We start from the raw sequence: 17,380 nt of genomic DNA on the forward strand, positions 1-17,380 counted from the left end.
CATGGCAGTTCACATGAAAGATCTCATTATACATATGCAGCTGGAAGCAGAATGTAGCAATACTTAGCAGCAGTAAAGTAAACTTCACATATATCAGTCTCATGTGAAAGGATTAATAATTTCTCTAGTTTTCTCCCTGCCCTGGGAGAAAGCAAATGTTTCTGATGAATACTTTCCAAGTTGATACGATGTAAAGTGTTCTCGGGAATTATTCCATGCACAAATACATGTGTCTTTTTCCTGTGTAAACCCTGCCTTTTGTATAGAAAGCATGTTACTGTGTGTTTACTGTGTGAAATATAATGTTTCCTGTTTACAAAACATGTTTTCTACACAAAAACATATTTTTGGAGCAGGAAATGCTGTATCTTCCTGGTGTTGTATATCTCCAGAACACTCTGCAAGGTGGGAATACTGAATTATGTCGCATGGAAATATCACTGTTGCTTTATTCATCCTGAAATGTTTTCTCAAAGCAAACATCAACAGGTGATTTGAAGACATATGCATGTAATTCCTGAGTTACAAATACCCGAATTACAAATGACTTGTACTTACAAACATGGCCGAGACAACAGAAAGTGAGAGAAATCCACCCCTAAGAAGGGAAATTCACTCCAGAAAGAGTTATTATGGGGACTGAAAGTACAGTGAAATCTTCTGAAAGGGGATGTTAACCCTTCCCTATGCTATCGAAAGCTTTATATATATATATATATATATATATATATATATATATATATATATATAAGCTGGAGTTACACTTTAAAAATGTACCTGATCCAACTTACAATGAATTCAACCTAAGAACAAACCTACAGAACTCACAACTTCTGAGGATGCCTGCCATAGATATGTGGGTGAAACGTCAGAAGCGAATGCTTCTGGAACATGGCCATACAGCCCGGAAAACCCAGAGCAGCCAAGCTACAGAACTTATCTTCTTTGTAACGTGGGGACTACCTGTACAATATCACTAACATAATACAGGAGGCCATCCAGATGGCTATATGTTACAACTTCCATTTTGTCTACATATCTGTCATGTTATGGTGCATCTTCACTGTAAAATTAATGCAGTTTGGCAGCACTTTAACTGCTGTGGCTCAATTATATGGAATCCTAGGATTTGTAGTTTTACAATGCCGTTTGCCTTCTCTGCCAAAGTGTGTCACCAAACTTCAGAATTTAAGATCTCAATAATCCATTTCATCTGCACAAGATGGAGCTTTCAGATATGTAGCTGTCCAAACCCTTGTTTTCATATTCTCTTCCAGAAATGCCTAGCTACTTATTACTTGGTTTCAGAGAGACCAGAATTCTTTTGTAAATTCTGACTAGCAATAAAATATCCACCCATCTAGGATAAATTACACCTTTAGTACCCATCTCCCTGCAAATTATTACTCTCCTGACAGATCACAACAGAATATCCATATAATCTACATCTCTCTTTCTCTCCACTTCCTTTTGTTATCATTTTTTCTAGTTTCTGATGCTTCCTTTCCTTTCTCCACAAGAGCAGAAGCTCCGCCGCACAGCTCTGGATGCCTGCCACATCAGCTCTTTCAATGCCTCTCTCTTGGGGTCAGCATTCAGTAATTCACCTTGTAATTTGTCTTTTAGTTCATTTAATCAATAAAAGTTTTTTAAAAATTCTGGAAGAGCTTTTCATTTTTGACTTCATGGTATCTTCACAGTGTCACCTAGTGTCTGGAATAGAGGTGAGAAAACTTAATTTATTTCTCAAGTCCCTCAAACTACAGATAACCCTGTGAGTTGCTATCCATAAAAGTATGCTTGAAGTTTTTTTTTCCTGCTCTTTCAGAATTCTTGGTATTCTATGAATGTTTTTCTCATCTAGTATGAGAGTTCACATTAGTTTAGTCTCCCTATCTATACATTTGCACCTGTAGTGAAAAGTAGTAGAAACTGTTCTTCAGAAGTTTATAATTTAACCAGAAGAAAGCATTGGAAGGCACTAATTACCAAGTGTGTCTCAGTTTACAGAATGGGGTACCAATATACTTTTGTATACTACCTCATAACCTAATTTGGCAGACTCATTACGTCTATTGTGTTGTCACTCTATTTGCAGAGGTCTAAAAACTTGTTCTGATCCATTTTCAGAAGAAGAAATAGGAGCCATCTCACAAAAGAAAATAAAATATGGGACAGCCATTACTATATATGGAAATATAATAATAATACTATTTCAGAAACAAATTGTCTGAAATAACGAGCCATTCTCTAGAAATTATATGTTATAACAAAATGGCTCCAGTTAACAGATTAAAATGGAGGTCATTATAACAAATGGAAGTTTGTATCAGCAGTTTCTACGAAGCCATGGAATCTCTTGTCAGGGTATTGTGTTTTGTGAAATGTTAAAATCAATCTGGGTTATTAGAAATGCCTTATGTGTTAGTTTTTCGGCAAGGCATTTCAGCAGTTATGGAGTTAATGAGAGTCTGCTATGATTGATGTATCACAGGACCAATGGGGTCAAGTTTGTTTTGACCGGGACTTTCTTTCTTGTTCCTGTGGAATGCAGAGGAGTGTAGAGAAGAGTTGAGCAGCGTGTGTGTGTGCATGAGTTGCTTTCGGCAGGAGCACTCATGGTGGAAGGACTGGTTTGCTCTATTTGTATATAGTCTTGTAAATAAAGATTGATTGCCATTGGATTTCCAACCGAATCTTCGTCTGCTGGAGTGTGTTTGTCCAGTGCTGTTTTTTTCCACACGGGAGACAGTCTGGAGTGAAGGAGGTGAATTTTTGGATTTCACTCTGCTACCCATCATCCCCTGACATCTCTTACAAACCTTCAATTTGCAATTCTACTGCACAAAAAGTGATCACTTTTTCTTAAACATAAAATTTGGTTAATTGATCAAGGTTTCTTCTGTTCCCAACAAAGGCAATGGCATGAACATGTGTTGCGAGACCAGGAAAAGCATCATACACCATCTTTTGAAGAAATCAGAAATCATATACAGTGTTGGTTGCTAGCTTCCACTCTTCCCAACTGTTCTGATTTGATAGAGCGAGTTCCAGTTAATTCTCTAGCACCCCACCTTTTCAACTGCTGTTAAAATGTCCCAGTTTCTCTCTTCTTCAAACTTAGTTCAAAGGTGCAAAAGCAAAAGGAAGAGGAAAAGAGCCTCACACTTTCTAGTAAACTCAGCCGAAAACAAACTTTTGCATTCTCTCATAGCTTGTGTGCTCTTCTTTTTAATGTTTACTATCTTGATCACACTCTGATATTGCTTGGTCATATTCTTGGTTTTCATTTCTGAAATGTTGGAAGGCATGCTTGCATGTCAGCAGTCTAGATTTTATTCAGAACTTTAAATGAGTTATTCAAGGAGCTAGATTTTATCCTCAAAGCAATGCTAGTCCCTTGGATAAAAGGTAAAGGTTTCCCCTTGACATTAAGTCTAGTGGTGTCCGACTCGGGGGGGGGGGGGATCATGCTCATCTCCATTTCTAAGCTGAAGAGCTGGCGTTGTCAGTAGACACCTCTAAGGTCATGTGGCCAGCATGATTCCATGGAGCACTGTTACCTTCGGAGTGGCACCTATTGATCTACTCACATTTGCATGTTTTTGAACTGCTATGTTGGCAGAAGCTGAGGCTAACAGCGGGAGCTCACCCCACTCCCCAGATTTGAACTGCCAATCTTTCAGTCAGCAAGCTCGGCAGCTCAGCGGTTTAACCCGCTACACCATTGGGGGCTCCCTAGTCCCTTGGCTACTTCCTTGAAAAATAAATCTGAAACTAGGAGTGAGTTCATTGCCCTATGGGTATAGAAATCACTAGTCACCATTAGACAAGCATGACCCTAAGTTTCTCTTCCCCAACATCCACTTTATATTGCCAGGAGAGATCTCTGGAAGACTTGCCAGCATCGAGTGATGATTATAGCGCAGCTTAACTGATCTGGCAATGTATGAACTATGTTTATCCAAGGGAATTACCACCTTCCTTTCACCAAGTTCTTATACTAGCAGTCTGTATTACACTTTTAATAACTGTGACCAGTAGGTGTCCAAACTGAATCTGTATTTCCACATAATTCTTTGGTTTTGCTCCAATAATAGGATTATCTTTAGTAAGCTTTATTCTCTTTAGATATGACTTCAGCTGAAAACAGGTAAATCTTGCAATGCAAACTTTGTTTAATGCCTCTTCATTCCTCTGGCTCACAAAGCAGCCAAGGTGTGAAATCTCACTTGTAATAAGCCAGGCTTCCCAGTTTGTGCTTTAATGCACTTCAGTCTTAAGAGAGCTTTATAGTTCTCAGAATTTTGTAATCTGATTTATGGTGATCCCAAGCACTTGGGAGAGAGAAATAGAATCGAAAGGACAAATTTGACAGGGATTCAGCTCTATTTTTAGGTATGAACATCATACAATGAAGCCTTTTCTGGCACTCACTGTCCCTGTGTTGAAATGATACTATCGCTAGGTACAAATTTGGTAATAAATTAAATGAAACAGTTATTGCCTTTAGTCTTTACATTTTTTACTCAGCCTCAAATTTGCATTTGCATTTCTCTTTACTCAGTCACCTCTGCTTTTGTTGCTAATCCACTAGCCGTACTTACAGATAACAGATCATTAATGTCGTAATTTATCATTTCCAGCAATTTCCAGAATTTTTGCTCATGAATAAATTAGTAATAGTACTAATATGGAAGTCTCACACCTCCTCCTTTATCTTCACAATGTGGTACAAATATTAATTATTTATTCCTTAAAAGGACTCTGAGTTAATTATGAACTGATTATATCCATTAGGGACTGCAGTACTGGAGTATTCAGCAGCTAGGCGAACTTTCCAGGCATTTGCTTTGCTGGTCCCCATTGGAAAGTTAATATAGCCGTTATCCCTTTGAAGCTGATGATACGTTCATTACAGATGTTCAAGTGATCTGTAGTTGTAATGGACAAGAAGTGCACACATGAAATTTATCTTTGCTTGTGTTATTAATTTGAAAGAAATGAATTTAACAGTATCCTGGTCAGATTCATGCTCTGGAACAAAGAGGATAAACCTAGAAAAGATTAGCACTATAAAATATTAAACCTAGCCCCAAAGTGAAAAAGAAGAGACAGCAAGAGGTTTGTATTACTAGCAAGCCTTGCATTGTCTGTGCTTTTACAGTTACATTAGGGTTAGATTGGATAATGGAAGCCAGAAATAAATACATACGTCCCTCACAAAGGCAATGTAAAAAATAGCTTAACCCATGACATCTGTGAAAGGAGACTCTGGTCTTTTTCATTCAGGATTAGCTTCAAAAGATTGTAATGTAGGACTGGGCCATTGAGACCAGAGCTTGGGGAAGTTGCACACTTTTAACTATAATTCCCAGAAAACCCATATGACTAGGAATTCTGGAAGTTGCAAAATCTTTCCAAGCTCTGTTCTTGACCCTTTTCCTTCCACCATGGTACATCAAGAGCAAGTTTGTGTCTTCTTGTTGTTAGAAAGTACCAAATCATTTTTCCTCCTCCATTTCCTGTTAAAGAGGACAAGAAAGGAGGCTGGATGACTTTAATGCAGGTTGGGTATCCCTTATCTAAAATGCTTGGAATCAAAAGTGTTTTCAATTTCAGATTTTTTTAATTTTTAATTTTGGGAGACATACATAATGAGCTGTCTTAGAGATACAAGTCTAAACACACATTTCATTTATCTTTCTTATATACCTTTCACATAGCCTGATGATAATTTTATACAACATATGTAATGTTTTTGTGCATGAAACCATCAGAAAGCAAATGTGTCACTATTTTAGTTTCCTATGTGGGCAATTTTAGATTTTAGAATATTTTGGATTTTGGGATAAGGGGTGCTTAATCTGTAGTAGTCATTCTCTTGTTAAATAGGGTCAAGAAAGTGAATGAGGCAAATGTTTACATTTTTGCCATCAATACATCAGTGATGGTTCACCTCTCCTTGCTTGGAGTACATGACCACTTCAAAGACGCCACTGTGAACATGCCACTTCCTCTTACTGCTTGTTGACTCTTAGCCTGATATGCATATCTCAAGGTGACTGCTATTTGGCTAGTGGAGAACCCCTGCTGGTCCATTCATTTTGTGTCATATCATATTGACTCTTAACACAATGAGCCTGCAAAAAGACTGTATCTCAGATTCAAGAACACAGAGATCAAGTTGCTCCCATCATCCCTGCTCCTTATATCCAATGTGACTGTGGATATGACACATCCCTCCCTCTTTTTTCGGTATTCTGACCACCCCTCAGCACAGATAACATCATCTCTCATCAATTTTCTGCTATTAAATAGATGTCAAGGACACAATTCTTCTGGCATATTTTACTCCCCTATCCAGCAAGTCTCTCTTAAATCATCAATTTCAGATGATGGCCAGGAAATGACATTTCTTATTCCATATTTCCATAAATTGCTTGGAAATGTTTGATTTCAATATTCACTCTGAAGGATAATCAGCACTAATTTTAGAAACTATCTCCAGTTGATCTAGTGTGTATTTTCCAAATGAATTTGTGGAGGCAAAACCCACAAAACACAAAGCACTTTACTCTGTAGCTCTCTAAGGCCCCATCTACACTACCATATAATGCCATGTGAAACTGCATTATATGGTCAGTGTAGACTCATATAATGCAATTAACCTGCGTGAAACTGCATTATATGAGTCTACAGTGGTTCAAACTACATTATGTTTTGAAATGTATTTGGTTTTAATATGATGCCTATTGATTTGTTTTTAGTAAATTATCCTTCCACAATATGACTGGGCTTTGGCTCTTATCTTGCTTTTGTTCATTTTATAAATCACTTTGGGTCCTACACTGGAAGAAATTTAGATATAAAAATCAATTAAATAATTAACCAATTGGTCAGTTTCTAATGGTGTCCTGCAAAGCACAATGCAAAATCAACCAAGATTGCGACTCAAAATGGGACTGTTAAATCTCATCAATACCTGCCTAACTATACAGGTGCATTCTCTAATATTGCCTCAGCTGTGTTGGGCACCATGGACTCTAATTTTGCTGAGGTTGTCAAACTATATGTAGAGGCTCATTGTGAAAAATTGCATTGCTGTAGTGGTAAGAAAGATATATTTTTCCAGTTATTATTTCCCCTATACGGGCCTAGCTGAAGTAATTGCTTCATTTCACCCTCAGAACGAAGAGTTGGTTCCAGTGATAGGGCAGAGGCTGACTTGTGCAAAAACTGCTCATGCAAGCAGTCTATCTAGCATCAGAGTCCCAGAGTTCATGGCACTGCTTCTGTGGAAAGAATAGTGGGGTGGATTTTGGGTGGGAACCCTTCTGTGGGAGCACAGAGGCAAAATCATTCAGGATTGCTAATTTTGTGTTACTATGAGTAGTCCTCTCATAAAACAGGGGTTTTGTGGATTATTTTGCTCAAGCTGGCCACAGCTATATTGTTAGCATTGCCTGTCTGATATGCAAACCTTTTCTAGGCCTTACAAAGGACATCAGTTGAAGGAGAAATGGAAACAAGATATGTGGTTTAATAGTATTCGATTTAGCCTTGAGAAATCAAAGTTAAAGTCCACATCAAACCATGAAACTCACTGATTGACCTTGGGTTAGTCTCTTTCGATCATGATTCAGAGGACACAATGGTGCTTGTGTTGAGGGCTATGTGCCTCTAGGGGGCACATGTTTAATTATTATTAATGTCCTGGTTTTAATTCTGTTGATGTGTTTTATTGTTTTATGTAGTTGTAATGTTTTTAATTGATTGTTCTGTGTTTTAACTTGTGTTGTTGGCAGGCCTGTAGCCAGGATTTTGGTTCCGGGGGGGGGGGGGGTGTCTGAGTCTGAGTGAGAGAGGGTCTACCTTAGCAAACCTTTTGTATCGTTATCCTAATACCCCCATGCATATTGGATATATTGAGCATGGTGATCAGATCATGATATGAATAAACATAACAGTTTAAATAATAAATGTAAGGCCTTCTCGTGGACCACCCTGAGAATTTGGGGGGGGGGGGGCTGAAGCCCCTCAAGCCCCCCCCCCCCCCCCCGGCTACATGCCCGGTTGTTGGGCTTGTCCCCATGTGAGCCACCCGGAGTCCCTTTCGGGAGATGAAGGTGGATACAAAAATAAAGTTATCATCATCATCATCATCATCATCATTAATTATTTTGAAAACAGTTTGACTCACTGTGATGTTATGTTGTCTTATCTGTCTCCTCTTTCCATAAACATATATAGTTTCCTGTTTTCTCTAAGTGTTTCTCTAAGTGCTTAATAATGTTCAACATTTCACTACACTCATTCACACAAAGTTGTAGGGAGGATAAACAAACAGTTGAGGAGAAGAGCCTTGTTTTTCAACTTGAGCTTGAGCTCACTGGGAGAAATGCAGATTATAATAGTACCTATTTAAAAAAAATAGTATGATATCCCCATTCACTTAATAGAGAAAGGGTATATCTAAAACTGAAAGCTTGCCAGTATTTGAACATTTAGTACTAGAGAGATGCCATCTAGAGATTCCTAAATAGGGATGAGACACCAGCCTGTTGATGTAATGCTTCCCAATCAACACTGCTCAAGCTGAGTTCCAAAAGAAAGTCACTTGGTTTCCCATTACAGAATGTGATTTATGTGGTGGCAAGAATAATTGGCAAAGACATATGGATGGCTTGGAAGCTTTATCTCATCCTCCTGAAAAAAAAGTCAGGAATTGCTACTTGCAGAAAATAAGTGCAAGTTCACATATACTCTCACATTGCATTTTGAGCATTAATTTTAAAAGCTGTGTACCTTATAGTATGCAAAGGATGCTGTATGTGTGTCCCCCAGGTACATGCATTATTGCTAATTCACACAACTCATATGAACAGATATCCAGAGAGCAATTGTTCGGTCGGTCAGTCAGTCTGTCTGTCCATCCATCCACCCACCCCCAATTATTTTTAACAAATCTGGTTAGTATTCACTTACAATGCAAAAAATCCACAGACAACCATTCAATTGCTATTCAAATTATCATCCAATCATTTGTCTGATGAAGTCTCCTAATACTGTAACTGATTTGTCAAAAACTTATGAAGTTTAGAACACATCTTCAACCAACTCTTTAAGAGGCTGCTAACTGAAATCCATTATACCAGCAAGATGCAGGCTAACATTTGATTTTAAACAATTTTAAACATTTGACATAAATTAATACATTGGGCTATTGGTATCCACTGGCATTTGGTTCAGCCCCCTCTCCTGGCCTACAGGACACCAACATCTGTGGATTTTCAAGTTCCATTATATACAATGGCATTGCAAAATGCATTTTTAAAAATTATATAAATCCATGGATTCAGAATCCATGGATATGGAGGGCTGACTATATAAGGTAGCTGCCACCTTGGAGAATATGCATACTCTCCCACATATTTATCCTGTAAACATTAAATATGGAACTTGTAAGAATATTAGTCCTTCTCCACAGTTTCAAAAGAACTAGATTTTGTATTGTGTCTTATTTTGATTTATCCTGCATGCAGATTACAGGCATAATTGTGTGAAAGAAATATGCGTTTTAAGAGGTAAAGGTCAGTCCTGCTATTAATTGCAGGTGAGGTAATCCCCTAAGGTAGCATCTGCTGGGAGACAGCTTCATCAGCATTAGCAGCTCCTCCACTTTCAAAGGATGGAACTGTGTATGGCAAGGACGTCTTGGACATGGTTTCTGACACCGTTCTATCAACAGTATGAGTAAGAGTCCAATTGGTTTCTGCAAGTGATGTGGAGAGGAAAAACATCTGCCACTTTATGTTGGGTAGCAAAATGTCTTAGGCTAGCCTTGCATTACTTGAGGAATGTGAAAGACATCTGCAAGCACATCAATGAGTATTCTCTAGCAATAGTTGAGCAACAACCACTCCCACTCACCCCCACAGAAAGAGGAATAACACAAAATGACTTTTTTGTATGTGTGTGTGTGTGTGTGAAGTAGGTTTACCCATAAATGCAAAATGTTTTATAACATTTCATGGTAATCTCCTCTATAACCCATGTCTTTAAACAGGGGAGTCAAAGACAGAATTGCAGACTATAAAATCGAGACCTAACTGTTGCAAAAAGAGAGACAAATAGGAAACAATGTGTGCTCTGCCTAAACCCTCAGGCTGCTTTTATACAGCCACATAATCCAGATAAGAATTTGGATCAAACAAATCCATCTACAAAGCTCCTCTTGTGCTGAATCAATCCAACAAAACAACATTTTCCCCCCTACCCCTTTGGGAGAAATGTACTGAACTGCAGCAGCCCATTGGATGAGAATCAGTAATGGAGCACATTTTCCAACTCAAAAACAAAAAGGGGATAGCAATTTCTTCTGGGGGGTGGGATGTGTTTGTTTACCTTCCTGAGAGTGATGAGTGATTTCAGCTATCCACTAAGACGGTGGGTTTGGAGTCTAGTGTGCTTTGCTACTCCAATGGTCAGACTGAGAGATGAACTGGGTTTGAAGACAAAAGGGAGGTTTATTTTTTTCAGACCCGAAAAGATGCCAGAATGTAATCTATTCTCTCAATGATCTGATATAACCCACTGGAAAATACAGAGCACATTTCTTCACTTTGACAGCTCTTCAGAATTCCCACACCAGTCTCTAACTGGCTTTTTAAAAATTGTGTCAGAAGAACTGAAAAATTGTATATTTAGGATCCAGGCTCCTGTTGGCTGGGGATTCCTCTGATGTCACTGTTGGTTGGAGTTCCCACATGGCAGGAACAATAAACTGTTGTACGTCGTTGGTTTGAAATCTGAGTCCATTTAAAGGTCTGCCCCAGAAGGAGGCACGGAGCCCTGGAATGCGGAGTGGCAATATGCAAAACAGTCCATGCGGGGATTAATTGCTTAGTCCAGTTTATATAAAGGAAGAAGTCTGGCAAACACAATGGGTAGTTATGCTGATGGAACAGTTTAATGGAGGGCGTACACTATACACAGGTAAGATGTATGTTTATCTCCAGGAGCAGGTATCTCCAGATTTTATCAATAAGCTGGAAAAAAGCTTGCAGGAGGGCATTAACTTCAGGAAGCCAGGATTGCCTCAAGTACACAAGCAGGATTTACGTGCTGAACCGTATAAGCACATATATCCATACATAGTATCTGTTATACTTTACCTATGAACAAATATAGTTAGAATTATGAATGAAGTTGTACAGGGCTTATGAATGCATTCAAGGAAAGCATACAGGCAGGCTCAAGAGTGAGGGAAGGCCCCTTTATACACATTTAGGGAAAATACCAGTCTGGGGTTGGGAAGCAAGCATTTCCTGTGGAGCCTTTCCCTGAGGTGATCCACTTATTCTCAAAGTGATATGCTAATGTTTCTGGTATGTGAAGTCAGTCAGCCTTTCATAGCAGGGCCAATGAAAGTAATGCAAAGAGCGGAATTGAGGGATGCCGCTTCTCGCTATTGCGAAATTGTTAAACATATAAAATTTTAAAAAATCATGTTTAATCATATTGAGCTTGTGTTGAGTCCATACTTTAGGATAGGGGTCAGTTTTCTTGATAACAAGAGTGCCATATTCAGTTCCTTTATCTCAATTTTCCAGTGGTGGCACTGTTTACATGCATCCTGTGCATGTTTCTCTCACATTTCTGCTCTGCAGAGTCAATATATTGATCAGCTACAGTGCATTTGATCAACAGTTTCTGACTTTGTTGTGACATTTTTTAACACGTGTTTTCCACCTGGATGCATGTTGCAGTGCACATTAGGCATGTGCATTGTCTAGTCACCCTACTTATAATCCACATCATTCTGGATTTTACAGCATGTGTAAATGGGGCCTCAGACAGACTTGCAAACTAACAACTACTGAGAAAGCCATGCTAATTTGCTCCAGCAACTTAGCTGTTGGTACTGTAGAAAGTGCTTCTATAATATTGACTCACAAGTAAGTTCCATTAAGTTCAGTGGCACTTACAGCTAAGTAATTGGGTATAGCATTGCAGTCCCAGCCTAAAAACATATAATGCCTATGGCATAGCTTTTCAGAGAACACTATCAGATTTTTAATGACTGTATTATACTTATTCCCCAAGTATAATCATAAATGGAATCCATTTGCAAAGGTACATGATGATTTCTAAGTTATTACAGCACACTGCAATCAGAAAACTGAAGGCTAGAAAAATACTTTTAAAATGGAAATTGTCTGAACTATTACCCAATTTATTTCAGGTTTTTCCATTTTAGGCTGTGAGAAAGCACTAAGGGCAGAGTAAGTGCTCTGCCAAATCAATGCTAGTGCCCCCAAAATCAACTCACAGCAAGAGTCCTTAGACTAGAAATACAGCTGGTCCAGAGAATTCAACTCTACACAGTTATGGCACTATGATTCCACTTAAATGCCATCCGATGGAATATTGGTATTTGCATACGCTCTAACATTTCAGAGATTAAAACTGGGACACATGTAGCCAAACAACACAAATGTAGTCAAGATGGCTAAAGTTACTGAGCAAAAGCTTACAAGCTATGAAAGTCTACAGCAGTGTACTTTTGTATGAGCCTGTAGGGAAAGGTAAGGTCCTGACCTTCATTTCCCTTCATTGAAGGAACCGAGAAGCAATAGTCCTGCCAAATCAGGTCAGTTGGAGGATATAGATTTGCAGTTCTGGAAGGGTTGTTACAGAGTTGTAAGTCCTTACTGATTTTCTCCAAATAACTGAGAGAATCGAGCATTTCCTAATTCAGTTCTGTTTACGTGCCTCTACACCAGGTTATTTCCCTCTATCACCATTTAACTATCCATCTGTACTTGTCAACACTTGGACATAATGTTTTGGCAGTTAGAAATATTTGTGTGGCACAGTCAAATCGTTCAGTGCCATGGGAAACAAGGAGCAACAGTAATTAAATCCTTCTTTCCATTCTATAGAAGATGATTATATACATTAAATGCCTATATAGAGTTAACAAGAACATTCTCAGCCTGTGCTGAGAACATCTTAAAATCTAGTCAATGAAAATCAACACAGTACTTTTCACACTACACAATACAATTAGACAGTAAATGCTCTTGTGGTCAAACTGAACCTTGTTTTGTTGTCACAAATTGCTTTTTATTTTCCAGACAAAGCTCTTACTCATTACACAGTAAAGGCCATCTTATAGTAATTCTTTGACTCTGTGATATTGATGGTCTACAACTCCATTTGTGAGAGATTATAACAAAGTTTTGATAAATGTTTGACATCTGACTCTCTATGCTAACCTCATAGGAAGACAAAGGTCAGATGAGACATTTATAAATCTTTTAAAAATCTGTCACAAAAGGAGTCTGGGCCATCAATAACATCAAATTAAAATATTTTGTTGCATTTCAGGGAATTCCTATGGTTTTTCCTGTGCTCTGAGGAGAGAGTGGATAGGCGCTTCAGAGGGGCTGGAGATCAAAGTATAGCCTTCTGCAATCTACTTTGCAGTCCTTAGACAGGAGGTCCCCCACTTCACAACAGGATTAAATGCATATGTTCTAGTTATGTGTTTTCAAGTCAGCTCCAATTTATGATGAACCTATCCCAGGTTTTTTAAATACATGATTTATTCAGAAAGAAAATCACCAATGCCTTCCTCTTAAACTGACAGACTGGCCTGCTGGTTTTCTGTGGAGGAACAGGGCTTTGACTCCTCATCTCCAAGAGTCCTATGCCAATACTCAAACCATTATGTGATGCTGGTTCACACAGTACATCAATTCCCGAAAATATTTATAGCAGTTCTCCTCAGGTTATCTAGCATGGGCAAATCACTACTGACTGAGAGGTCATGAGTTCGAAGCTAGCCCAGGTCAGAGTGAACTCCCAACCATTAATAGTGTAGCTTGCTGTTGACCTATGCAGCCTGAAAGACAGTTGCATCTGTTGAGTAGGAAATTGGGTACCGCTTTATGTGGGGAGGCTAATTTAACTAATTTACGACACCATAAAAACCTTCCAGCAGCATGCGGAAGAATGAGGTTGTACTCCATCAAGGACTTGGTGTCACAAGTGGACGGTGAAGCGGCAGCTCCCCCTGTGGCCAGAATCGTGCATACCATCATGAAGCTGGAAGCTGGAATGTTAAATTGCCTCTGTGTCTGTCTATATATGTTGCATGTCTAATGGCACTGAATGTTTGCCATGTATATGTGCATTGTGATCCACCCTGAGTCCCCTTCGGGGTGAGAAGGATGAAATATAATTACTGTAAATAAATAAAATAAATTTTCCCTGCCCCACTGTGTGAGGGACCAGCACTATATTTGTACCCACTCGGTATATTTGTTTCTATACAGTTATAGAATTATGATTCCTGTTTATTTCCTGTGACTGCATCCTGGAATTTGTAGACTGATGAGAATTCCAAATATCACTTCCTAAACTGTAAATCCCAAATGTCCATGTTATATTGCTCTGTGTAGTGTGAAAGGACTCTATAAGAGATATAGCAGTGTAGAGTGGTGGTGGTATGAAATCACTCAAAGCTATTCACCTCAAGATTGAAAGTTGTTCTGCTGACAATGGAGTTGCTTTGGAAAGCACAATGCAGCCCCCTCTTTTAACACATATCCCTTTCACCGGTTCTTCCTTGTATTTCCTAGTTGCGCTTTCCGTGGCCACTTAAACACTGCTGCCATGCCTCCTCTGCTACTATCTCTGGTCCATGGTTGTTGTCTTTGAATTCAAGGAGCAATTTTAGATAAAGAGAAATTAAAATATATGGCAGGCAAGTTACCATTTATTCCAGCTGGTAGTTGATCAGTTTGAAGGACCAATCCATTGCACCTCCTGTGAGGTGACAAACCTGGAGGAAATGGTGACATGGATATGCTGATGAGTCCCTGAGCCCCCTCTTCCATGGGAGCAGCAGACTCTCAACTTTAAGTTAAATACACAAACATCCTGAGCTTATCTTGGTGACAAAGAGGATCATCCATCTACATAAATACGCAAAGATTTTGATATTTATTTGGCTTGGGAAATAGCTGGAGGGACCCTGGGGGTGATCTCCTTTCCCAAGGAATTACACAAACTGACGGCATGGAAAGGTACTGCCTTCAAGATGCATTCATTTGATACAGTTTATACATTTTATACTTATAGGAATTGACACAGTACATACAATATACATTACACAAAAATAGTGTTTTTAGAGTACAGTTGCTGCTTGGTCCATTTCGGAGCCTCTAAAGCAGAGGTTCCCAACCTGTGGGTCTCCAGATGTTTTGGCCTTCAACTCCCAAAAATCCTAACAGCTGGTAAACTGGCTGGTATTTTTGGGAGTTGTAGGACAAAACACCTGGGGACCCACAGGTTGAGAATCACTGCTCTAAAGGCATTGAGACTTCAAAACTTTGGAGCTGCAGAAAATGTTTTTTAAAAAAATCACATGTATTGCTTTTATTTATGGCTTATAAATACCTGGGGAGGGGAGTAACGTGGCTTGACAACAAGTCAACAGGAAGTGAAAGAAATCTATCCCTCGGAAGGAAAATTAATTCTGGAAAGCATTATCGTGAGGAAAATGTGTCTCCACTGAAGCTTTCTCACCTTGTTTCCACAACAAGCCAAATTCTTCAAAATCTAATCATCACAGGGCCAGGAAGTGAGGTGAAATCTTCTGAACAGGGGCACAGACAGCCAAACAAAGACTACAGGGCTGTTAACCCTTTTATATACTATCCAAAGCTACAAAATAGATATTTTTAGCTGGAGCTACACCTAAAATGTACCTATTCCTACTTACATGCAGATTCAGCTTAAGAAAAAACTTACATAACCTATTTTGTTCATAAGTTGAGGACTGGAGATGTGAAACTCTATTTAGTCTTTAGATTTAAATAAAGGGAAGGCGAGGCAGAGAACCACTAGTACAAGGACATCTATAGTTGGTAAAGGCAGATGCTTAGTCATCATTATAGGCAATCACTCATGGGTGAGTATAATTGTACTTATCCCCCTCAAGCAGGATCGCTTCCTCCTGCCTCAAACATCCGGTTAGAGAAGACACAAGGCATCATTCTTTAGAACTACTTCAGGGCTCCTTTATGTCCCCTCTCAATCCCATTATTCTAGTGGAGAATTAAAGCACTGTTCTAACTTGCTATCATTGGTAAAAATGCCCATACCTCTACATCACTGGAACTATTCAACAGGGATAAATCTGACAGATCCCATCCCATGTGTTTTTAAGTGATTTTGCCCATTTTTAGGTGCATCAAGAGCTCAGAAGATGATTTCTCCCTGACTTCAGTTTTCCCAATTTTTTCCACACTTCTGACAGAATTCACGGGTGGATGATAGCTGGAAGTCAGCTTGTGTCATATGATGGGCTCTGTGGTGCTCCTTCTATTTTAGAAGTGTGTGGAAATGGGGGGACGGGACTTGTATGTGATAAAGTCCATGCACCCTTAGATAGGGATTAAGGAAAGGATTGCAGGAGCTTTCAAAGCATAACATTCAAATTCTTGAATGACTATCCTCTTTCTTTCTTATAACAAAATTGGGGAAAGAAACATTGAAACATACCCTGTTTCACCGAAAATAAGACATCCCCAAAAAATAAGACCTAGCAGAGGTTTTGCTGAATTGCTAAATATAAGGCCTCCCCCGAAAGTAAGACGTTGCAAAGTTTTTGTTTGGAAGCATGCTCGGCGCCCGCCAAACAAAACACCAGAGCATGCAGGATTGGTAAATGTTCATATGAGTTGTACATGGAAATAATGGTAATAACAAGAAATTCTTGACAGGAGTCACAGTTTGTCTGGTTTGGTTATGTTGGTTTGTGATGAAAACTACTATACAGTATATAATAAATGTTCATTTCTTTTGTTCAACAATAAATGTGAATTCTTCTTCATGGAAAAAATAAGACATCCCCTGAAAATAAGACCTAGTGCATCTTTGGGAGCAAAAAATAATATAAGACACTGTCTTATTTTCGGGAAAACACGGTAGTATTAACAGATATACATAAGAGTTTTCTTTGGATTGAATGACCTATTTTTTCATGGGGACAGGGGAAACACCTAAACTCCTGTATGAATTCCCTTTTCTGTTCTTCATTGTAACATATGTGTGTTATTCTCTCCACAAAAACCCGCTGCTTAAATAAACATATTTCCCCCCAATAAACACTGCTTGTACTGCATATGTGCAAAAAGTTCCACCATTCCAGGCTTGATAACTTTTTCTCATTTTCAGCTAAAATGTGTGAAATCATTACACATGGACTGTTTCAGTTATTCTACTTTTCCACAAATGCTTAACAAAAATACAGCTGTTAAATGGATAGACAAAATCAGTCTGAAGATAGCAGTGAAGCTGGAAC

At 38.8% G+C, this 17,380-nt stretch overlaps 1 long non-coding RNA gene across 1 annotated transcript in view; it reads right to left on the reverse strand.

Moving 5' to 3' along the window:
* Positions 1–17,380, reverse strand: part of LOC103278520 (uncharacterized) — a 72,468-nt gene that overhangs the window by 5,944 nt on the left and 49,144 nt on the right. The gene's annotated exons all lie outside the window — the stretch shown is intronic.

This window comes from Anolis carolinensis, chromosome 4 (assembly GCF_035594765.1).
Source record: "Anolis carolinensis isolate JA03-04 chromosome 4, rAnoCar3.1.pri, whole genome shotgun sequence".
NCBI lineage: Eukaryota > Metazoa > Chordata > Lepidosauria > Squamata > Dactyloidae > Anolis > Anolis carolinensis.